Consider the following 27184-nt stretch of genomic DNA (forward strand, 5'->3'; position numbering starts at 1 on the left):
CTTTGCACAAGATTTTACCCCTTGGGTAAAAGCTTTATCCATTGGATAACCCTAACCTAACCTTAACCCTTACCTTCTAAGGTAACCATGAGGTCTTCTCAAACATTTAATGCTTCTTACATCTCCTCTCAAGCAGTCTTATGTTGAAAATTGTCACCATTTCATTGGTGAGAATTGTGAACATGGATTGATAACTTTCAATCGTGACCCTTGACTAACTCCTCCAATCCTGACCATCCACTACCCTGTTTCTTCTATAAATAGATCTCTCATTCCTCCATTTTAAAGGATCCAAGCTTTTAGTATCTCATTTATGCTCAATTTTATCAATACATCTAGCCTCTCTTTGTAATAGGAATTAATCTAATAAGCATTTTAGAGCATTTATATTAGCATTAGCTTAAATCATATAACTAGTATATCATGTTAGGATAGTATTGCTACTAACCTTGTCATCTTATAATCTAGTTTAGCTCATTTGTAGAATCATGCATAAATAGGATGCATTCATGTTAAAATCAATCTAAAGCATCCCTCGTTCTTGCATTCGTCATCCCTAAGTCACTTTGCTCAGTGATCTAAGAGCAAAGGCATTGGCTTGAGGGACCTTGTGAGATAGAGAACCAATGAACCTACCTTGGGAAGTTGAGTCATTCCTCATGACTCCATAACTTGCACCAAGAAGTCCTGTGGGTGTGTGGACAAACCTTTTGAACAACATTTTCACATTTTGAGTTTCATCGCCCCGCCTTTCTCGCATACATTTCTGGCACCTACTGTGGGGCTCGACCCCATAAATCAAATCGGTTTTTAAATCTAACCCCTTTTGCAGGTACACGGGAAATAAAAATCAGCGAATGAGGAACATCCCTTAGCGCACCGGGTTAACATTATAGCGCATCTGGTATACTGTTCGGTGCGTGGGACTCATTTCCTAATGCGTAGCAACCATCCCTTAGCGCATATAATTTTTAAGATTTTCCCTGTAGGTCTCGACGCGGAAACTTAATAGACTAGCGCATTCGAAAAACATCTCAGCGCATCGGGTCTATCCGATAGCGCATCCCGGTTATCCTGTAGCGCATACAGTCTTTTCTATAGTGCATCACAGACAGAAGGCAAAAATTAAATTGTAACCGAGATTAAATTTAGACTTGTAGAAGTCCTCAAAAGCCAAGGTTTTTCTAACTATTTTGATTGATATTTTGCAAGATTTATGACAGTTTCTTGTAGGTGGAGCTCATTTTTATTTTAAGAGTTACAATAGTTTGAATTTTTTTACTAACTTAGCTAAGTTAGTTAAAAATTTAAAGTCTTTTAATTCTTGTTTGGATAAAATTGAACTCATCTATATTTTTGGGCAAATAAAAAGAACAACAAAAACATCTTTCTTGCTTTCTTAGGAGAAATTTTTTCATTTTGAGCTCTAAAAAGAACAAGACAATCTTTCTATTTTTGCAAACAAAGAGCTTTAAAAAGAACCTCACCATCCTTTGGTGCATAAAAGGATAAAATTTAATTTTTTTTGCAAGGTAAAAGAACTTCATTTGTCCAAATTCATTCAAAGTTAAAGAGGGAAGTTCTTCCCCTTTTGCGGATTTTATTTTGTTGATGCCAAATCGGAGTTTTGCTTGGTTGACTAGGTTCCTTTACTAGATCAGATAATCATTTCTTTGAAGGGATACAAAGAACACCATGTTTTTGTGGAGCAACATCTCCATATAGATTTTACCAAATCATTGTAATAAAAAGGTAAAAAGAACACTTGTTTGCTTTGATTCGAAAGTGGAAGGAATATGCTCTCCTCTTAACTAGGTGATCAAAAAGCCAGACCACTCTTATGCTTTCAGTGTTTATTGCATTAAATCCTTTAGCAGGCCTACCTTCTTGAGGGGTTGAAAAACTCTTAAAGCCATTCTTTGGTCAGTGTGAAGGGAACGAACTAAGTGGGAAATGAATTTGATGCCAAGTGTTCCAATCCACTATAATCAAAAGTGGAAAGTGATGAAATTCCTTTTCAACGGTTGTGTGCAGCGATTAGCCTTCCCCCAATATCCTTGAGATACGTAGATCCTTCGTTCTAAAGGTTGGGAAGCCTCTTGAGGGAGTTTATCACCGACGACCGAACGAGAAGCCTGATTACGAACTTTAAGCATAGAAACTTTGAGCCGAGTCAGTATCCAAACATTTGTAATATCATAGTGCAAGGGTGGGGAAGAATCCACCCCCAAGATCACTCACCATATATCTCCCAAGATAACTACTCAATTGTGAAGCAATTCACTTTGGGTTAATTTCTGGCAAAAGACAAAAAAATGGGCGCCCCTAGGGGGTGACAAGGCTGTTTGAGCTGACGGAGTATCGAGACTAGTGGGCTATGATATTACTTATGACCCTTGAATAAAGAGTCTGACTGAATTGTATGTTGTTGTATCTAAACCTGTTAAAACATTGGGGATTTGAACACATCCTCGCAAAACATACACTCATTGTTTAGACTAAGCAAAATGGTTGCTTCTTTTGTGTCATGCTTTCATTTATTACTTCAGAAAATCATTCATCATCATTGAAAATAAAGTTCCAAAAATTACAGAAAAACCACCAAGTCAAACTATCAGGGCAGTCCAGCGTGTAAGAGCAACTTCTTAGCATGTAGAAACCATCCTTTAGCACACTCGAACTTGACTTTAGCGCATTCATTCTGAAGTTTAGCACTTCATCAAAATCCAACACTAGCAATTTAAACTTAGTGCTTTGTGAAAACATTATGGCGCGTTGAAGCAACAACTTAGCGCGTGGGGATCAATAATTAGCGCGTAGAGACCAATAGTCAGTGCATTGGCAACCCATATTAGTGCATAACCTTTTAGACCAAAATAAATTCAAAACAACCAGTTAGGGCGTCACTAAGGGCAACTTAGTGCGTGGAGTTTGTTCTCTAGCGCGTTGAGGAAATTCAATAGTGCATTGGGTTTATGTCTTAGCGCATAATAGAAACTGAGAAAACAGGTGGCAAAATAGAAGCTATTTTTGAAAAATTTGAAAACAATTTAGGAAACTTTCTTTCCTTAGCTTGAATTTCATCAAACAGAGAATCAAAACAGAGTATCGAAAACTATTTCCAAAGCAAGTTCTCTGTAAAACAAAGTTGTAGATCTGAAAACTAGTCGCAAGATAATACACATCTCTCCTATCAAAATTAGGAAACATCATCGCATGCATCAAAAGGTCCTTCAATCAAATGGATTGCTATCCAAAAACATACTTGTTTTAAACTCCAAGTTGTCAAATCGAGTTTCCATATTGGGAAAGCTCATATTCCATATTATTTGACATGCTTTATCGTGAGGGGGCATCTAAACCTTCATTTGATAAAGTAAGGCTTGAGTTTCTAAACAAGATAACTAAATCCAAAACAAATCAAAGGAAACCATTGATCCCTTATGCATGACTAATCCTCATATTTTGAGAAGAAAGAGTATTTATCATAACACTAAGTTGAAGAAACAACAACCCAGTTCTCTGAAACTTGCCAAACGGAATAAACTTTTATACAACAATCGCTAACTCTTCAAATCTCATCGAACATTCCTTCATCATATGCGCTTGTATCTTCAAGACAAAACAAACGAATTTGACAAAGAACCATTGAGGAGTAGAGCATTCTGTCAAAAATCAACATTCAGTCAACACCTAAATCGAGGAGGAAAGATCAATCCGGCTTTATTCCCCGAAGTGTGCATCACTTACGATATACCTCGATTTGAGCCACCAACCCTTGAGCAAAAAATCGAAGAGGAGTTCATTCCCTTTGTCACAGAAAGTTTCTACTAGATGCCCGTTGTTACTCGCTCTCAATGAAACAAACAAAGCGAAATGCAACTAGAGTCCAGCATGGATCAAAGATTATCAAACCCTTTCGAATGTCCAAATCTAGAAGACACCGAATTTTCTGAGGAACTCCTCCAAGAGTGTCAAGAAAGTGTTTCATTTCAAAAACTTGTGGAGAGACTCATGGAAAATGACAAAGAGAAATACCTACTTATTCTCACAAGCAAAGGAGTTAAACTCCTTGAAGACTTTGATACTGACATATTTAGAACAAGGTCTCGACATTATGATTATCAAGAACGACAAAGAGAGGAGGAAGCATGTGACCTTGAACAAAACGTACCTGAGAAAAATCTACCATAACAAAATTTGCCTGAGCAAAACATCCCTGAGAAAAACATACCCCAACACATGCCATTTCAGATTAGAAACAATGCGAGGGAAGAACTCTTCCCTCGGCAGACAAATGCACCTTTGATTGCTCTCACTCAATAAATGCAAATGTTGCAAAGACAAATGCAAGACATGCAACAAGGGACAACAATACGATACCCCTTAACTGAAATTTGTCCTTATCCTTTTGACAGGTGGTTAAACATGGTATCTTTTCCCCCAAATTCAGACGTTCCCAAGTTAACAAATATGATGGGAAAAGTGATCCCCATGATCATGTTCGAGAATTTTGTACCATGAGCCTAGAATTTGCCCATGATGACACCTATTTGATGAGGTTATTCCCAAGAAGCTTGGGAGGACAAACAATGGAATGGTTATCCAAAATCACAACTCCTGTCAGATCATTTGATGAAATAGTTAGCAAATTCATAACTCAATATTCCTACAACATTCAACATGCTATCGCTATGCTAGATGTTTGTAACACCAAGCAGAAAAACAATGAAACATTCATGGTATTCCTTCAATGTTGGTGACGTATGGTTTCGAGATATCCTCGAGATGTGTCTGAAAAGTAAAAGATAGAAATTTTCATCGACAACTTGAATAGTGAGATGAGTTACATACTCAAACTTCAATGCATACCATCTTTTGCCAAATTGATTGAAAATGGTATCCAAGTAGAGGAAGCATGTGTCAAGAAAGGAACATTGAAATTCTTCAAAGAAGGAACAAATTCATCCAACTACAACAACCCAAACAACAACAACTTAGACAAATCTAGATTCTGGACCAGAAACAAAAACACTGGAAATGAAGGAGGAAATGAATCAAATGATGTAAAATCCAAGCAACTAGTGTTGGCATTATCAGGTAATCCTCAAGCTACAAAGAATCCAAAAGGTGCTAACCAAGGCACTAACACTTATGCACCAAATACCAATCACGATCATCTCAACACAACCAACACCAACAATACCCAAAGCAATAACACTAATCGAGGACCAAATACAAACTCACAAGGTAACACCGACAACTTTCCAAAATGCATCTACACACCACTAGGGCAATCGTTGGAGTCAGCATTCAGAGAACTCTTGGCAAACAAAATTATCTCCCTACCAGCAATCAATAACTTTGAACCACAAATCAAACCACCCTGGTGGAATGACTCACACTTTTGTGATTTTCATCGCAACAAAGGTCATCAAACAAATGATTGCATGAGACTGAAAAACATTGCTCAAGACATGATTGATAGAGGTGATTTAACAGTCGATGATCTCAAGACAAACGATGACCATGGAGCCTTTAAGAATCCTCTTCCAAACTACAACAAGGATGGAGCTTCAACCTCAAATGATACACATGGAGCTCGTATTAATCACATATACAATAACACCATCAATCATATATCAGCCGAGGATAATCAAGTAAATATCATTACAATCAAAGACAAGCGTGAACATGAATCCGTCAACGTAACCACCAGAGCTCAAAAATATGTCTTGAAGGGGCAAACGTCAACAACAAACTCCATACCCAAAATTCAATATGATCTAGTCAGTCAACTGCACAAAACTCCTGCTCAAATATCTATACTGGAGTTGCTAAAACTTTCCCCAAAACACAAAGACATCTTAGAACAAGCACTATTGGAAACAAATGTACCTCAAGATCTGGATGCTGACAAATTCCAAGCCATGGTGGCTGATATGATAGGGCCTCATAGCCTTACCTTTTCTGAGCATGATAATATCTCATTGAGCCATCCACACAATACTCCACCCCGCATTGAAGTCTTGGTCTACAAGCATCAAGTCAAAAGAGTATTAATAGATGGAGGAGCTGGACTCAATATCTGTACCTTGAAACTTATCTGTGCATTAGGCTTCTCTGAGCAATCTATTGATCCACGCAAAAAGATCACTATTAAAGCATATGATGATGAAGAGAGATCATCCAAAGGAACAGTAATGTTGCCAATTCAAGTAGGACCAATACAAAAGAACACTATGTGCCAAGTCTTAGACATAAACCTCACATATAATATCTTATTGGGTCGACCTTGGATACATGAAATGCAAGCAGTACCTTCTACTTATCACCAGTGTGTTAAGTTCCCCTACAATGGATAGGAGATTTCTATATCACTAGGTCATAAGCCATTTCAACATTGTAATGCTATGGGGGCAGCCCAAGATAGCTTGGTTCCACATAATAGAGAAAAACAAAGTTCCTCAGCACCAACTATTCAGCAAGAAAAGTCTAAATCGCTATCTATGGACTTCAAGCAGAAAATGAAAATCAAAGAGCAAGGCATGGGAGAATACTCTTTGGAACCTTTGTGTTTAGCCAACTTACCAGCATCGCCTAAATATCATGGATTACTTACAACATCAACACATCAAGCAACACAACCCATCACCAAGTTTGATGGCAAATTTATCCAACTAGGCACTCTAGCACATGAATCAGAGGAAAAGGACATCCTTAGTTGGCTATACAAGGATGAAGAAGAAGACAAAGAAGCTACTATGGAAGTAGCTATACCAACACACCTGTATGGAAAAGGCTACTTAATCATGCAACAAATGGGATACAATGGCAAAGGACCTATCGACAAGCGTCAGGAAGGCGTCACAGAACCATTAGATCCTCCTTCACAATTCAGTAAAGACAAAATAGGATTGGGCTATGAACACACTCTACCACCCAGGAAGACACCAAACAAATACCAAAAACCTCAGTGGAAGGCAAAGAAGAAATACAAGGAGGACTCATGGTAGGAAGCACTATTTGAATCAACAAAGACACTACGCAAAGAACGTGAATATCAAGAACAAAAGAAACATCAAGAGAAGCACATCAATCAAAAGAAGGAAGCATCTACTGCCGAAGTACATCATGTTCAAGAACCAGTGTTCGATAAAGAGGAATCACCTCCTGATAACATCATTCCTCCTTGAGGCGAGATAGTATATGAACAAATGCAAAAAGTGGAAGCAGGATCTGACACAAAATCAGAGAAAACTATCAGACTTGTATCAATCATCAAAGACTTGTTTTCACCCTACAACATACCCGTCCACAACACTACTAGAATTTGGGATAATACCTCTGAGATTGATTCAAATGACTATGAATGGGGCAGCTATTCTAATGTTACTGAAGATATTCTGCAAATGATAGTCATACACCTATCTCTCAAGAAGAATATGACACAAAACCTAGACTACTTGAATTTGGTCCACAAAATATCTATGACGGCAAGGAAAACGAGCAGCGACATTATGAGCAAGTCTACATAGAAGATGATACCATCGAAGACCTCGATGAAATCCTTAACTTATTTAATATCCCGACCAACCACGATGATACCTCCATTCTGACACTTACAATAGCTGAACTTGATCCACCTAATGACTCTTTACCACTTATCTTTCCTGACCTCATAGACTGGGACAAACCTGAAAAATCATGACACACCAATTTTCCCAAATGATGAATCCATTATCCATTACTCGTGTACTGTTAACCCAAAAATAGACTCTACCAGTAAACAAAGTAATGACATCTGCAATCAGGGGAGTGCCAAGTCTCTTAGTCACAAAAATGAACAAAATAAAGGATCTATTGCTGAAAACTAGTCAATGGAAGCACTAGATCACAAAAAAGTAAAAGCAAAGGACACCTCTTATGGTGAAAACCTTTTTAAGGCACCTAACGATGGGAGACTTGACACTCTTCCTGAACATTATCAGGAGCGATCACCCATATTGATTGAGCCCACTCAATCAATCAACATTGGTACAATAGAAGCAACCAAAAACATACACCTTGTAGAATCTTTGACAGAGGAAGAAAAATAAGAGTTTATCCAATTTTTCAAAGACAAGCAGATCAACTTTGCTTGGTCATATGCAGATATGCCTGGGATTGATCCACAATTAATCATGCATCACTTATCCATTGCTCCAGGAGCTAAACCAGTCAAGCAAAAATTAAGAAAGATGAATCCACGTGTAGCACTCATGGTCAAAGCTGAGCTGAAGAAACTATTAGACATTGGATTTATTCGACCTATCAACTATGCTGAATGGATTTCCAACATCGTACTAGTATCTAAACCAGATGGCAACATCAGGATTTGCACTAATTTTAGAGATGCCAACAAAGCCTGTCCAAAGGATGACTTTCCTTTGCCCGAGTATCGACATAATTGTGGATCTCACAACAGGACATGCAATGCTATCACTAATGGATGGTTTTTCGGGCTATAATCAAATCAAGATAGCCCCAGAGGATCAAGATAAAACAACATTTACCTGTCCTTGGGGAACATATTGTTGGAATGTAATGCCATTTGGCTTAAAGAATGCTGGGGCAACTTATCAACGAGCAATGACAACAATCTTTCATGTCATGATGCATACCTTCATGGAGGAATATGTCGATGATTTACTAGATAAATCATTTACCTGAGCAAAACATCTAAGCATCTTAGAAAAGATTTTTGACAGATTAGAGAAATTCCAAGTCAGGCTCAACCCTAAGAAGTGTGTCTTCGAGGTTACATTAGGCAAATTATTAGGCTACATAGTTTCAACAAAGGGCATTGAAGTGGATCCAACAAAGGTACAAGCCATAATGGAGATGCCACCACCAAAGAACATCAACCAACTCAGATCTCTACAAGGACGACTCGAGTCAATCAGGCGATTCATTGCTCAACTAGCAAATAAAAGTCTACCATTCAATTATTTGCTACATAAAAATGTACCATTTAGATGGGAAGCCAAATGTGCAAAATCATTCTATCAAATCAAGCAATATTTAATGAACCCACCAGTTCTAGTACTGCCAATAGCAGGGAAGCCACTCATTCTCTACATTTCAACAACAGATATATCACTAGGAGCATTATTAGCACAAGAAGATCAACAAGGCAAGGAATGAGCTATCTACTACATCAGTAGGACATTAAACGAATATGAAATTAACTATACATTCATTGAGAAGGCTTGTCTAACATTGGTATTTGTTTCTCAAAAGTTCCAGCATTACATGCTAGCTCACACAATTAAGCTAGTCGCAAAAATTGATCATCTCAAATATTTGCTCAGCAAAGTAGCTCTTACATGCAGATTGGCTAAATGGGTCATGATTCTCAATCAATTTGATATCCACTACACAAAGCAATGAGCTATCAAGGGACAAGCAATTGCAAATCAACTAGTTGAAGCACCGCTACTGGGAAAACAACCAATGGAGATCAAATTTTCAGACAGGGATGTTCTTGCTATTTCCACCAAATAATGGACCCTATACTTTGATGGATCCTATATTCAGCATGGCTTAGGTGCTAGCATTTTGTTCATCACTCCTGATGGGCACACCATACCAAGATCCTATAGGCTCATGTTTCCATGCACAAACAACATTGCTGAATATGAGGCACTGGTTATAGGCATCAAAATGGCTGGGGAATGGAGAATCATAGAATAAAAGTCTATGGAGATTCACAACTAGTCATTAATCAAATCAACAATGACTATCAGACGAAGGACGACAGGCTGCTACCATACAAACGAATGGTGTATGATTTCAAACAATATTTTGTACACATCAACTTCGAGAAAATACCAAGGTTGGACAATAGAGCAGCTGATGCAATGGCTACTATCGCTTCACTACTACAAATTCCAGAGCAACAAAGTCATTATGAGTTTCTGGTAGAGCAACTGTTCTCCCCAACCTATGACCATTCTGAATCTCATGTTATCTATGCCTTGACTGGTTCTGACTCTCCGTTATACGGACCGATATACGATTATCTTAAAAAAAATATCCTACCCATTGATCTATCTTGAAACAAAAAATGCAACTTTATCCGGCAAGTCGCCCATTATACTCTCACTGTTGTTACTTTGTACTGTCAAGGTCTAGATGGTACTCTTCTTCGTTGTCTTGATCGTAATGAATCTGACTCCGCTTTACATGAGCTTCATGAAGGTATCTATGGCACACATTCAAGTGGTACTACTCTGGCTAAAAAACTTCTAAGAATGGGATATTACTGGCCTACAATGGAAAAAGATTCTTACCATTTTGCAAAGAAGTGTCCTAAATGCCAAATCCATGGCAATCTTATACATGCACCAGCACAGGAACTGCAACCATTCACAACATCCTGGCCCTTTTGTGAGTGGGGACTGGACTTAGTCGGCAAAATACATCCTTCATCTTCAAATGGACACAAGTTCATTATAACTACAACTGAATATTTCACCAAATGGATTGAAGCGGTCCCCATGACCACAGTGACTGGGAAACAAATTGCCTATTTTATCCTTAATTATCTAATCTGCAGATATGACATTCCAAGTTCCATCTTCATAGATAATGGATGACCTTTCAAGAACCAAGATGTGCGAGAACTATGTGAAAAATTCAAAATCCAACATTGTTTCTCTACACCTTACTACCCACAAGGGAATGGTCAGGCGGAAGCATCCAACAAAACAATATTGAAAATCCTAAAGAAAATAGTGAATGATGCAGGCAAAGATTGGCATGTACAACTCAATCCAGCACTTTGGGCATACAAAAATAGCATCTGCATACCTACAGGAGCTACACCATATTCATTGGTATATGGATCAGAAACAATTTTACCCCTGGAGATAGAAATTCCATCTCTTAGAGTCTCTTTGAAAGGCCTCATTCCAGATGAAGAGTATCGAAGCAACTGATTGCAAGAGTTAGAACTTCTAGATGAAAAATGCCAACATGCCTATACTCACCTCAAAGCATATTAGTAATGCATGTGCAGAAGCTACAACCACAAAGTCATTCCCAAAATTTTTAAAATTGGTGATCTAGTACTCAAGGAAAATCCTAGAAATCAGCAAGATTGGGAAAAGAAAGGGAAATTTGAACCTAACTGGTTAGGTCCCTATGTCATCATATTAGCCTATGGATCAGGTGCTTATTAGCTAGTAACTTTAGAAGGAGATGTGCTCAACGAACCAACTAACAACATTCATCTAAAGAAATACTACACTTAAGCAGTCTAATGCACAGAAAAGTCAAAAATATCAAAAAAATAAAAAAATATCAAAAATCAAGAAAAAGCAAATAAAAAGGTACAATAAAAGCAACTGGTGAAAACCTGGCAATAGGCACTATTGCGAAGAGACAACTCCTCTATCTATCTTTACTAACAAGCCGTTCTATCCATAGTCTAGCACTAGCGGCCACTGCCCAACATTTTATCAAAAATACCATTATTCCGGACATACTTAGCATAGTCACTGTCCTTGTTTATCCAAATATCATTTCATCATATCCCACCATGGTTTGGTACTCACTATACATATCCACATTAAGAGGAAAACTCAGCTAGGGGCAACATTGATCAAAATTTCGTCTTCAATCAAAACTTGCAGCAAACTCAGAACATCATATCCAACAAACAAATCAATAAATCACAAAAACAAACATTGATCACTTAAAAAGATTCACAACGCATGATGGATGATTTTTTGAAGTATCAAATGTTTGCATCTTGCATGAATTTTTGACTATTTTTGCTCTTGAACTTTTTGAACTATTGGATCCTCTACATTTTCTCAACAAAGCATCAAGCTAGAGAAAGCCATGGGGACTCCAATATTTTTTTTTAGTTTTCTGTTTGTGAGGCGATCACTTGTACTGTGCAAATACTTGTCTCAAGACATGATTCAAAGCATATCACTGAATACATGATTCCACTTTGCACATACAAATGGTTTAATCTTGTCTATTTATACACAATCTGCACTCAGGTCGTCCTGGTTCAATTATACCTTGACGCTTGTGCTATCTTGCAAAATCAAAAATCATGTAAATTTTTCTCAAGTCATTATGGTTCAATTATACCATTATGCTTGTATAAATTTTCAACATATCCCAACAAATCAATTCTCAATGATGATAACTACAAAGAAAGCAAAAACATGTGACTATACAGAGATGACAAACAGAAGAATGAGGATGCTCAAATTAGTTGCATATCATTTTACAATTAGTTGCATATCATTGTACAATTAGTTGCATATCATTTTACAATTAGTTGCATATCACATCATACATCTCATTTTCAAAATACATCTCACAACATATCACATCATACATCTCATTTTCAAAATACATCTCACAGCATATCACATCATACATCTCATTTTCAAGATACATCTCACAACATATCATTTCATACATCTCATTTTCAAAATACATCTCACAACATATCATATCATACATCTCATTTTCAAGATACATCTCACATCATATCACATCATACATCTCATTTTCAAGATACATCTCACAACATATCATATCATACATCTCATTTTCAAGATACATCTCATAACATCATGCATTAACACATCATATTCATCACATATCATATCATACATCTAAGCATTGCATCATCATCATAGAAGCATCAAAATCATATAGACAGAATCATCCATAACACATCACATGAGGATCAAGGAAAATGGTGTCATATATATATCTCAAAAATGATCAAATGTTCAAAATATGTCATGTTTGTCCCAAAATGAAACAAAATGATCCAAATACAATAGAGACAACATCTCTCAGGTATGACTATGTCCTAAGGGTGATGGTCTCACAACAGATATCCCAACACTTGGATCTCCAGGTGGATCCTATCGAGGTGACCTAGTCACACCCCTACTCTTTGTCCCTGACTGACTCCGAGATGACCAATTAGCATTAAAGCTAGGGGCCCTCTGCTCTCTAAGGACTAGGTCCTCATACAACCACCTATAGTACTCGACCGCCATGGTAGTGTGCCATATCTCCCTCAGTGTGTCTCACATTGAGGCACCTGTTGTCGCTCTCTGCAATCTCTCTACAAGCTCCTTTGCTCAACCCCAACGCTCTCTCTTTGTATCCCACTCTGTGGTAACCTAAGTAATTTGACGCTGATGCACCAACAACTGTCTGTAGATGCTGCACTGACAACTATAAGGACCTGATCTGAGCATCCTCCCGGTGAGTAGGAATCTGAATCTAGAGGGGTACCTGTGTAGTGGTACCCCTTGTCCCTCTCCCTGTCCTCGACGCTGGTGGAGGTAAAACATATGACCTCCTCCTCCAGGCCGACCGTCTGAAATCATCTGTAAAACATATGACCTCCTCCTCCGGGCTGGCCGTCTGAAATCATCTGTCTCTCCCACCGCTGCTATCACCTCTCCTACCTTGTCCTCACCCCTAGCTCCAATAGCCAAGCCTCCTCTCCCTCTATCCACCACAGCTTGCCGAATTGCTCTCTCCACCTGAATCCCTCTGTCACCACCATCCCCACCCCTATCTCCTCTCCTCCCCCAATCTCCTCTCCCTCTATCCCCTCACCGACCTCGACCACCTCCTCCACCATCTCCACCATCATCAACTCCACCATCCCCACCTCCCTCATCCAGCTCCTCTCCATCCTCTCCCCGTCTCCCTAGCCTCTCAGGCTGCTCATCCTCATCGTCAAAAGCGGGAATCATCTTTGCTGGATCTGATATCTGAGCCACTGCATGTGCCACAAATAGTGTGGTGAACTCCTCTGTCATCCCTGCATCCACTACTCCATAGGCATAGTCCCATATCTAATCGACTAGGTGAAAGAACTCCTCAACCGCCACCGCATTATCAATAGTGGGTCCTCACTCAGGTACATCCTGTCTCCGTCGAGCATACAAACATGTTTCCTGTGGAACCCCCTGCTATCGTCCATACTGCCACAATGCTTGGCTGTGCAGGAATCTCTTAATCACAAAGGGCATCCGTCCTATCAAAAATTGGGACATGTAGACATAGGGCATCTCCATCCCATCCTCTGCCCATACCTCACACTCCATGTACGGTCTCCAAACGACCATATCAATATCATCTAGTACTCTCCTCCAATGCTCTAGTTTGCCCAGCTTACGTTGGACAACTATCCCTTGATATCCGTATGTATAAGCACACCCAACAGGCCTATCTCTGTCCGCAAGTGGCCTGGCTGCGGGAATATGCTCCCACGCCCATACCTATAGCAGTGTAACTCTAGCAGATAGACTATTGTACCCCAAGTAAACCACTCGATGCAGATCCCTGTATAAGTGGGCTAGCATAGCCGACCCCCATGCGAATCGGTGACCCTGTGTCACCATGTCCTCCAAGACCAACCCCCATCCTACTGCCAGTCCCTTCGACCTACGGTCGAGATATAAGAAACCACTTATGAACCCTGCCAGCACTGATGGTAGAGGAGCGTAATCTAAATCAATGAACTCCCGCCAGGGGATCTTGTATCCGCAAACTGTATCATCCTGTAATATTCGGCGAAGAGCCTCTGTCCTTCCCTCCTCTATCTGCTCATAAGGTAAAAGTGCACCTACCACGGGAATCCGTAGAATCTGGTAATAATCCTCAGGTGTCACTGTGATCTCACCTGTAACCTAATTTAAGGTGTTGGTGTCACTATGCCACCTCTCGACCAACACTGTCAATAAACCCCAGTTAATGATATACCAGAGCATCTCTAACAAAGAGGATAGGTCACACCTCTCAATGATATCCCTGTCTGCTTGTGTCAATCATGGTATCAATGACCACGGTCTCGGAAATCGCTCTCGTGACTGAACAACCCCAATGCACTCCTGTCACAAACAAAACAAGTCCAATATCAGTTTCCTCATCAAATTAAATCTATTTCCATATCAAATCATATCAACTTGTAAAACAACTCAAGTTCCACAATCACATCAACTTGTAAAACAACTCAAGTTCCACAATCACATCAACTTGTAACACAACTCAAGTTTCACATTCATATCAAATTGTAACACAACTCAAGTTTCATAGTCACATCAACTTGTAACACAACTCAAGTTCCACAATCATATCAACTTGTAAAACAACTCAAGTTCCACATTTATATCAACTTGAAACAATGCATATCAAATCAATTTCATATCACACATCCATATCAAACATCCATATCAAATCAATTCATATCAAAATCAAATTCACATCAACTTGAAACATTGCAAAACAAATCAAGTTATCTATCCAAAAACCATATCGGAACTCATATTGGACTTCTTATTAAAACAATGACAGCAGACACACAGACTAACTATCACACCCATCCCAACAAAACTGGCAAAAAAATTACCTATTTTTCTTCATCCAAAATCCTACTTTACCCAAATTTTTCCGCTCACGCGCTAAAAAATCTTATCTATGCGCTAGCCTGCACCTATGCACTACCTTGTCCTATCGATGCGCCACCTAAACTACCCTCTGCGCCACTTCTAGGCTATGTGCTATCCTACTTGGGCCTTGTGCTGTGACCCTAACCCTACGCCCTATGTCATACCTATGCGCTATCCTACACTACCCATGTGAGCCCCTGCTAACCCTATGCGCTAGGTATTTCCTACTCGCTACCCTTTTTCCCCTATGCACTTCCCTGTGCCCCCGATGCGCTAACCTATTTCTATGCGCTACCCTAACCCACTATTGCGCTATCCTAATCTACCTGGACACTACCCTAATTCTTTAAACACTACACGCTACGCAACTTATCGTATGCGCTATGATTTTTACCCGATGCACTAAACCGTTACATCCGCGTGGAAAAATTAAAAAACATGCCTAAAAACGACAAAACAAAAATAAAAAAGGGGTAAAAAATGATGACTTACCGGTGGTCCATACGTGGCGGGCCTCCGATACCTCCGAACACGCTCGAATCGATGAGAAGCAAAGGGAATCGACATTTTATCTTTTTCTCCAAGTGTCACTTTCTAAAAAGTCAACACACACAAATGAGACAAAATAAATCACTTTTTACCTTTTTATAGGGTAAATGAACATTAGGGTTGCGTGACCGAGCATGAAAATTGCTTGTGGTCTCATTTCTAACCCTAGTAAACATCATTATCAGGAGATGAATCAACTTATCGCATTCAACATAGACAAAAATTTAAAATGCAATCAAAATTATCAACTCAAACCAAATTTTCAAATTTTTGATTCATCTCCTGAGGGGGCATTATCAACATCATTTATCAAAACTAGGGCCTCATTTATCAAATTCTGGGGCACGGTATGAGCATCTCGACATGACATCACACTGATCAGAACCAAATCATGATGACACATCATTTTCTTTGAATCAACATGTGCACACGCGTCACTTCAAAGAGGGGCAAAATGTAGACGTATAAAAATGACCATATTCCTAAATGAATATTTAATGTTCTTTTTATTCTCATTCCTCTATTTAGTTAAATCTAATTTAATTAAAACACCCACATTCTTCTATTTAATTAAATAAATTATTTAATTAATTTATTTAAATTCACTTAAGTCCTTTATATCATTTAATTGAATAAATCATTTTATTTAATTAAATCCCTTCTCTCTACTTTTTAATTAAATTTACATTTAATTAAATAGTTCACCCTTAAATAAATCTAATTTATTTAAATCCCCAAGTTGCAACCAAATTGAAATAAAAGAATTTATTTTAATTAAAGTCTATTTTCCTCACCCACTTGCATTTTCCTACATCTCCCACTTCCATCCTAACTGTCTTCCTAAATTCTTCTAGAACCTATCTAATCCTAATCAATTAACCTAAACCCACCAATTATCCCCTTTCCCTAAATTTGAGGAGGTCACTTCTCAAATTTGGGGTAAAGTCTTCAAAAGGCATTAAAGCCTTTATGCCTTCAACAAGCTAACTTGTTGAATACCCCCAAATTTGGAAGGACTCTAACAAATTTGTCCCCAAAGTCTTCAAACCATTAATGGTTAACTAACCCTTAGTGGTATGGTTAGAGACTTTTGCCTAACTTAACCCTCTTCTAACCCAAGGGTCTCATCAAGCATTCATTGCTTTGACCATGGTTATTCCTTTAACCTTTGCACAAGAGTTTACCCCTTGGGTAAAAGCTTTATCCATTGGATAACCCTAACCTAACCTTAACCCTTACCTTATAAGGTAACCATGAGGTCTTCTCAAGCATTTAATGCTTCTTATATCTCCTCTCAAGAAGTCTTATGTTGACAATTGTCACCATTTCATTGGTGAGAATTGTGAACATGGATTGATAACTTTCAATCCCGACCCTTGATTAACTCCTCCAATCCTGACCATCCATTGCCCTATTTCTTCTATAAATAGATCTCTCATTCCTCCATTTTAAAGGATCCAAGCTTTTAGTATCTCATTTATGCTCAATTTTATCAATACATCTAGCCTCTCTTTGTAATAGGAATTAATCTGATAAGCATTTTAGAGCATTTCTATTATCATTAGCTTAAATCATATAACTAGTATATCATGTTAGGATAGTATTGCTACTAACCTTGTCATCTTATAATCTAGTTTAGCTCATTTGTAGAATCATGCATAAATAGGATGCATTCATGTTAAAATCAATCTAAAGCATCCCTCGTTCTTGCATTCGTCATCCCTAAGTCACTTTGCTCAGTGATCTGAGAGCAAAGGCATTGGCTTGAGGGACCTTGTGAGATAGAGAACCATGGAACCTACCTTGGGAAGTTGAGTCATTCCTCATGACTCCATAACTTGCACCAAGAAGTCCTATGGGTGTGTGGACAAGCCCTTTGAACAACATTTTCACATTTTGAGTTTCATCGCCCCGCCTTTCCCGCATACATTATCTATTCCCGATCAACACGACACATTATGGAGATGATTTATTGATTGGCTATTGTTATAATTGTATTGAGCCAACATGTTGTATTGCATCAAGACTTATTTGTAATTGATTTAATTGTAATATTCTTAGTGAGCCGACCTACACATTTGGTCTTAGGTTTTGTATAAATGTAAGATCTCATTTGTGAGATAAAGTATGGAAGTGTGGTATGATCATGGTATGTGCGAATATTGAAGATCATATGAGCATATCGTAGAGCGAATCAAGCAGACATAATTTGAAGGTTAAAGGAAGGTTTGAAGGTGTTTATCAGAGCTTAAACCTGTACTGAATCTAGCATTGCAGATGCAATTTGAAGCAGTACATTATTCTAGGATTTAACCATCCTACTGTAGTCATTGCGACTCCCATTTGAGCAGTGTGCTCTAGGCGGTTGGCCTTTCTGCATGTGCATACCCCATTTGTATACACATACTATCTACAGTAGTATAATCTGATTATGGGTAAGGTTTCCCACCTTGGTTTTTCCCCTTATAGGGTTTCCACATCAAAAATATCTATGTTATGTGTTGTGGATGTTGTTTCTCTTTCTATTTCATGCATTAAGTTTCATCAGTATTGATATTAACTGCTAATCTATTGACCCACATTAAGTTTGGTTTACTGGTATTAAGTATTAAGATGGATTAAGTTATAATTGGGTTGAAATTCATTGACAACTGATTCACCTCCCCTCTCATTTGTCCTTCCAGTTCCTAACAATTGGTATCAGAGCTAAGTCCTCTTTTTGCAGAAGTCTAACAGCTTGAGGAGATCCTATGGCAATGAACATTTTTAGGAAGGACAGTCCGAAACTTGATGGAACTATGATATATGAAAGATCAGAATGGAGACACATCTAAATTGTATTGGAAGAGACATATGGGAAGTTACAAGAATGGATATGTTGGTCCTACTCTGAATCAACCTAATCCACATACATTGGGTAAGGACTTAGAGAATGATTGCAAAGCAAGAGAAGCACTTCTAATCGCATTAAATCATGGGATTATCAAACCGATCTACTGCCAAAGCTATTTGGGATAAATTGGAAACATTGAATGAAGGAGATACCACTGTCAAAATTGCAAAACTAGAATGCTACCGGGTCAGGTATGAAAATTTAAAAATGGAAGAAGATGAAAGAATTTCTGCTTTTATGGAAAGAGTTAATGAAATTGTTTTAGGAATATAATATTGTGGAGGATCCTGAAGTGAAGATGAAATTGTTTCTAGAGTTTTAAGAGCTTTGTCACTAGCTTACAAAATGAAAGTAACTGCTATTAATGAGTTGAGAACAATGCCTAATACATCAGTATCTAAAGATACCTTGGTTGGAAAAGTTTCAGCATTTGAGCTTGAGGAATTTGGTCCTGCTACTATAGTTAAGACTAATTTAGCCTTCAAAGCATCATCATCTGCAACAACATCATCATCATCATCTGACAAATCTGATTAGAAAGCACTTTATGCAAAAGAGCTTGAAGATATCAGGAGGAAAAATGAAGAACTAGAAGAACTTGAAGCACCATTTGTAAGGAAGATGCCTAAAGGTCCAGTTGGAAGTAAGTATGAAGGTAAAGCACCATTTAAATGTTTTAATTGTAATAGAGTTGGTCATATAGCATCTAGATGTCTTGATAGACATGCAAGATTGAGAGAGGAAGCTAAAAGAACATATAAGCCTAACCCTGAATATCAGAGATAAATCATGTTACTATGCTAATGAAGGAGTTACAAATGATTTTGATGAAGAACCGACAGACAATGGATGGGAATTTGTTGCAATAAAAGAAGATCAACCGACACCTACTGTCCCACCGGTAGAGCAGGCCCTGGCAGCTAAAATTGAAGAAAAAGATGAATGGATCATTGATAGTGGATGTTCACATCATATGACTGGTGATAAAAGTAAATTCTTATCTTTTTAGGAATATAATGGAGGTCTAGTAAGATTTGACGATGATAAAGCTTGTTTAATCAAAGGAAAAGGCACTATATCTTTGGATTGTAAGAATAGTACTGACAATGTTTATTATGTTGAAGGTTTGAAGCATAATCTTTTGAGTGTTGGTCAATTATTTGAAAAGGGATTTCAGTTACAATTCAAGAATGGAAAATGCAAAATTAGAAACGGAACTGGATTGGAGATTGCAACCGGTAATCAGACTAAAGGTAATATCTTTTATTTGAATAACACTGATAAGACATGTTTGATTGCACACATTGATGAAAGTTGGTTATGACATAAGAGACTCTATCATGTAAATTTTGATTGCATTGTAAAGATCAGTTCAACTAAGGCAGTAAGGGATTTACCTAAGATTGTGAAACCTCATAATCCGGCATGTAAGGAATGTCAAATGGGAAAGCAAGTTAGAACAACTTTTAAGAGTATTTCTGAGAAATCCAATAATGTTCTTGATTTAATTCATACTGACTTGTGTGGTTCAGAAAGAACAAGAAGTCTACAAAGAGAGATATTTTATGCTAATTATTGATGATTATTCTAGAATGTGTTGGGTTACTTTTCTCAGGGAGAAATCAGAGGCTTTTGGAAAATTCAAGTTATACAAGGCAATGATAGAGAATGAAACCGGTAAGAAAATCAAATGTTTGAGATCTGATCAAGGAGGAGAATTTACATCTAAAGAATTTAATACATTTTGTGAAGTGAATGGAATCAAAAGACAACTATCAGCCTCTTGGACACCTCAGTAGAATGGAATTATGGAAAGGAAGAACATAACTATTCTGGAAGCAGCTAGAAGCATGATATTGGAAGCAAATCTACCTCATATGTACTAGAGAGAAGTAGTAAATACAATGATTTACACTTTTAACAGAGTTCACATCAAAGGTGAAATCGGTAAGACCCCTTATGAACTATGGTTTGGTAATACTCCTACTCTTAAATACTTCAAAATATTTGGAAGCAAATGCTATATTAGGAGAGATGACTATGTTGGTAAATTTGATCCTAGAAGTGATGAAGGAATGTTTCTTCGTTATTCATCTAAGAGCAAGGCATATAGATGTTTTAATAAAAGATTGCAAAAGATCATTGAAAGTGCTAATGTGAAGATAGATGAACACTTTAGAGGAAATTCAAGGTATGTAGATTCTGAACTGACAATTGAGATGATCATAAATGAACCAATAAAGATTTCACCATACAAAATGTGGATCCAGTCACATCAGCATCATCAGAGAATTCCACAATGACTAAAGAACAACAACATGTGAATAAACCTAGGTATGTGAGACTAAATCACTTAGAAAATCAGATAATTGGGAATAAGTATCGAGGTGTTATGATAAGAGGAAGACTGAAAAATGAAGAGGTATGTTTAATTTCTCAAATTGAACTAGCATCTGTTATTGAAGCATGTCAAGATGAACATTGGATAAAAGCAATGGAAGATGAATTAGAACAAATTGAAAAGAACAATACATGGATATTAGTTCCCCGACCTAAAGACAAAAATGTAATTGGAACTAAATGGGTATTTAGAAATAAACTTAATGAAGATGGTAAGGAAATCAAGAACAAATAAAGATTAGTTTGTAAAAGATATTCATAGAAAGAGGGAATTGATTATAATGAAACCTTTGCACTGGTAGCTAGAATTGAGGCAGTTAGATTATTTCTTGCATTTGTAGCTCATAAGAATTATAAAATATATCAGATGGATGTAAAATGTGCATTTCTGAATAGTGATCTTGAAGAGGAAGTTTACATTGAACAACCTGATGGATTTTCATTAACAAATGTTAAAGATATGGTTTGCAGATTAAGGAAAGCTCTGTATGGATTGAAGCAAGCTCCTAGAGCTTGGTATGCTAGATTGGACAAATATATTTTGAAGCTTGGTTACACTAAAGGTAATGCTAACAACAACTTATATTACAAAGTGACTAATGATGGAATCTTGGTTATTGAAGTCTTTGTTGATGATATCATTTTTGGAGGAGAAGATGGATTGTGTAAGGACTTTGCTAACAAGATGCAGGAAGATTTTGAAATATCTATGATTGAGGAGATAAAATTCTTTTTAGGATTGCAGATTTCACAAACTAATAAAGGTATATTCATATGTCAAACAAAATACTTAAAGGAACTACTGAAGAAATTTGGTATGGAAAACTCTAAACCGGTAAGTACTCCTATGACTACAACTGATAAATTGACATTGAAGGAACATTTAGCTCCTGTTGATCCGACAAGATACAAATCTATGATTGGAGGTTTACTGTATTTGACACAAACTAGACCTAATATAATGAATGTAGTATGCATTGTTTCAAGGTTTCAAAGTAATCCTAAACAAAATCATGAATCAGTAGTAAAAAGGATTTTTCGGTATCTACAAGGCACAACAAATCTTGGTTTATGGTATCCTAAAGATGAAAATTTTGATTTATGTGCATACACCTATGCAAACTGAGTAGGAGATTTAGATGACAGAAAGAGTACCACTGGTGGTGCATTCTTTCTTGGTAGCAGATTGATTTCATGGATAAGCAAGAAACCAAGTTGTACATCATTATCAACAACAAAATCAGAATATGTTGTAGCAACAACTAATTGTACTTAGGTATTATGGATTAAGAAAATGTTTAAGGACATAAAGGTAAAATGCAAAGAACCAATAATGATTTATTGTGATAATTCAGCAGCAATTGATATATCAAAGAACCCGGTATTTCACTCTAAGACTAAGCATGTTTCTATCAAGTATAATTTTCTGAAAGAGAATGTTGAAGCAAAAGGAGTAAGATTGGTTTATGTGAATACTAAAGAGTAGATTGCAGATATATTTACAAATCCTTTGCCTAAGGAAACCTTTGAATATCTTAGAGAGCAACTTGGGGTAATACCTTCACCGACAGAGACTTAGATGATTGAAGATTGGCATCAACCCGATAAAAACTAACAGATAATTTTTTTTTTCTGGCTTTGATGGAGGAGAGCTACTTCTCAGGGGGAGTAGTTGGTTGTATATTCTGATATTTCGTCTTAACTGCTTGGGCATTTGATGTCAAAGGGGGAGAGATATCTATGGAAAAACATTATTCATTGGGGGAGAGATATATACCCTTTGTATTTTGGTTTTGATCTATTCTAGAGATTGTTGGTTTTTGGTTTTTGGCATTCTGTTTTGACACTTAGATGTTTTTCCATCTAGTGTTGCCATCAATACCAAAGGGGGAGATTATTGGTATTATGGATGTGCTGCATTGGTTTTATCATTGATGTCAACACTTATCCTTTTGGAGATCTACATTGTTGATTTGGCACTATAGTTATATTGGTTTACTGTTGAACCGACACATTGTGTTCACCGGCAAGGTCAGTGACTTATGCACAGTCATCGGTATATGCTCACTGACAGGTTATATGGTTCACAGACACTAATGATGACTTGTTATCATCTGGAAATCACTTGATTATGTCAAAGACATGGTTTGGATACTTGGTTTTGGTTATTGGTCTAATTGGGTTGACATATTTGTTGTTACTGACATATAGGTCTAGGTTATGGACTGATATACGTTATCTATTCCAGATCAGCACAACACGTTATGGAGATGATTTATTGACTGGATATTGTTGTAATTATATTGAGATGACATGTTGTATCACATCAAGACTTATTTGTAATTGGTTTAATTGTAATATTCTTAGTGAGCCGACCTACACATTTGGTCTTAGGTTTTGTATAAATGTAAGATCTCATTTGTAAGATAAAGTGTGGAAGTGTGGTATGATCATGGTATGTGGAAATATTGAAGATCATATGAGAAAATCATAGAGTGAATCAAGAAGACATCATTTGAAGGTTAAAGGAAGGTTTGAATGTGTTTATCAGAGCTTAAACCTTTACTGAATCTAGCATTGCAGATGCACTTTGAAGCAGTACATTATTCTAGGATTTATCCATCCAACTGTAGTCATTGCGACTCCCATTTGAGCAGTGTGCTCTAGGCGGTTGGCCTTTCTGCATGTGCATACCCCATTTGTATACACATACTATCTGCACTGGTATCATCTGATTGTGGGTAAGGTTTCCCACCGTGGTTTTTCCCCTTATAGGGTTTCCACGTCAAAAATATTTGCGTTATGTGTTGTGGATGTTGTTTCTCTTTCTGTTTCATGCATTAAGTTTCACCGGTATTGATATTAACTGTTAATCTGTTAACCGACATTAAGTGTGGTTTACTGGTATTAAGTATTATGATGGATTAAGTTATGATTGGGTTGAAATTCATTGACAACTGATTCACCCCCCCTCTTAGTTGTCCTTCCAGTTCCTAACATTGTTGTAGCCTGAGGTTATTCTTTTATAATTTGTGTTGAGGGTTTAGCTAACCTTGAAATATAGGCTGATGATTTGTATAAATATATGTAATATTCATTTGTGAGATGTATCTGCGTGTGTGGACATTGAATTGATCTTTCAATAGCAGAGGAGAAGTGATAAAGAGTGTGAAGAAGTGGAAATAATAGAGTTTGAGTATCTGTGCTTAACCAAAATTGTAATCAAGCATTGGGAGATGTTATTTTCACAGTTCATGTAATCCAGATTGTTGTCCAATCTTTGTAAGAGTGAGTCTTCCTCAGGGTTGTAACCCTTCTTGTGGTTTGAGCAATGAGCTCTAGGCAGTGTGCTTGAATGCACATGCATTCCCCATTGTAATATTTACATTTACTCCTAATAGAGTATTATCTCATTGTGGGTAGGTTCCCAACGTGGTTTTTCCCTTAACCGGTTTTTCCACATCAAAAATATTGGTGTTATGTGTGTTATTAGTGTGGTGTTGATTTGTGTTTTCATTGTTTATTATCAGATTTGAATTTAAGATTGAATTGTGCTAAGTTTGTGAGCAAACTGATTCCCCCCGCTCTCAGTTTGTTGCATTGTTGTCAACATCCTTATCTTTGGGTATTTGGTTATGAATGATCACACCACAAATATAATATACTTTGGGTGGTATTAAATAAAACTTGACTATTGTGGATTGTGGGGTTGTTGGGTGTATTTTACACATTATATTGGGACCTCTATATTGATTTTATATGAGATGTGCTTCATTAATGGTTGGAACCTCATCAAAAATATTTGTGGTAGGTATGGATGCTACTTATTGTAGTTAAAGATGTTTGACCTATGTAAGTTTGTCATAAATGTTTTGGTAGATATATATTTGGATTCGTGTGTGGAAATGAGGTCATGACATGAAATTATCTATAAGAGGGAGTGCATGGAATATTGACATGCCAATCTCTTTGTGAGTGGTGCATTTTTTCCTTATTCATGCGCTTGATCCCTATCTCTTCTTGATGCAAATGTTGAATGTTTAATTTTGGGAGTGCTTTTGCTACTATTTATTTGTGCATAATGTTGATAAATCAAAAATAATAATGAGAGATTACATCATTCTCTATTTATTATTTTATCCAGGGACATTATTACTTAATGTCCTTTTAAGATGTATTGTACAATAAAAGTTTGCTATTTTGAAGATGGCAAGTACATCCATTTTAGTAGCATATGTAAATTTTTTTGGTCATTAAATTTAGTTCTAATCTCTTAGGTTGTACAAATTATCTATGTGCGTATTTTTTTATGGTGTAATTGAATGTTATTGTGAAGTGTTGAAAATTAGGGCTTCAACACCTTAAGGGATAACACCACTATTTTTGCTTGGGAGAACCTTACATTAAGGGAAGGAAAATGAATTTGATTGGTCCAAACCTTGAAGGATTGAATATGGATCAGATTAATTCCTCCCTTGTTAGAGTTGAAAACTAAATTTGAAATAGTGTTGAATTACAATGCTAGATTCAAGACAAACAATGGTAAATTAACATAAAATAATAGTAACTAAATGTTCCAGATATCATGCAAAGCTGTAAACCTAGATCTTAAGATGGGAAATAGATCAGAACCTCTGACGGAAACCTCGAGTATAATTGAAGATATCGAGGATAGTAGGTCTACCTAATCCTCCAAATATTGGGGGCAAACAAAGTTGATGTTTTTTGGATCAAGATGATACATAAAATCCACTGTCAAAAGGTCATCGAGAATTCTCAAGACTGAGGGATCCAATTGCCCCTATCCCCCACTTTTGATACCTTCAAAATTTGTCTGATTGTTGTCGTCTACACTGTTGGATTCCTTTCTTGCAACTCCTAAGAAAATTTCCTTGATGAAGTTTGCTTTAATCCTCATGAAAAGGTTTAGGATGCAATGTAGAATGATGTATTCATAGAAATTTGATAATGGATGCTTGAACTTGACTTGACCTTTCTCCTTCAACACTTGATGAATACTTGAATGCTTGCTCAAATGGACTTGAATTGATTTTGCCAAATTGTAATTGAGAGCTCACTTATGATTTCCTTTTTAGTTTCTAATTACCAAATGAGGGGGTAAGCTCCCTTTTATACCTAATTGTTCATTAGATGTTTGTATTTTCAAATAAGGCCAACACGGAGCTAAATTTCCTACCTACATCAAGTGATCATTGTGAGGTCCTATTTTGGGTCCTGATTGGGAGGACCAGGGCAACCAAGGTGCTCTAGTCCTAAGCCAGAGCTAGGGCACCCAAAGCATCATGGTCTTGTCAATCAAGACTAAAAAATGGACAAAAGTTGGATCATGAGTTGAAAATATAGATTTGAAGAGGGTATGAGAAACATAAAAGCATGCATTATGCACTGAAGGCTGAAACACCAAGGTGAGGATTAAATTGTATAGTGATACAATTTATGACACTACATTTAGCCCCAAATTTAATTAGAGTATGAATGTATGCCCATACTCATTGTACTTGCATTGAAGAAATTTCACCAAGATACCAAAGAGAGAAGACACACCAAGCCCCCTAGGAATTAGGATCTTATCAATTGAAAATCAAGATAAAAGTAGTAACAGATGAAGAGGATACAAAAATCATGACTTTAATTGTCCTAGTAAGGCTTGTGCTTACTATGAGCCATGTTAGGTTAAAAAAATTTAAAACAAAGCAAAAGACTCAGTTTGCAAAGTAACTTGAACATTGAATTGAATTGACTACAAAATGAGTACTGCAACATGTACCAAACATGCCATGGTGTGTGAAAAAAGTGTAAAAACTAAGTCTCTTGGTGTGTGCACAAAGTG

Source organism: Cryptomeria japonica, chromosome 7, assembly GCF_030272615.1.
Source record: "Cryptomeria japonica chromosome 7, Sugi_1.0, whole genome shotgun sequence".
In the NCBI taxonomy this organism is placed as follows: Eukaryota; Viridiplantae; Streptophyta; class Pinopsida; order Cupressales; family Cupressaceae; genus Cryptomeria; species Cryptomeria japonica.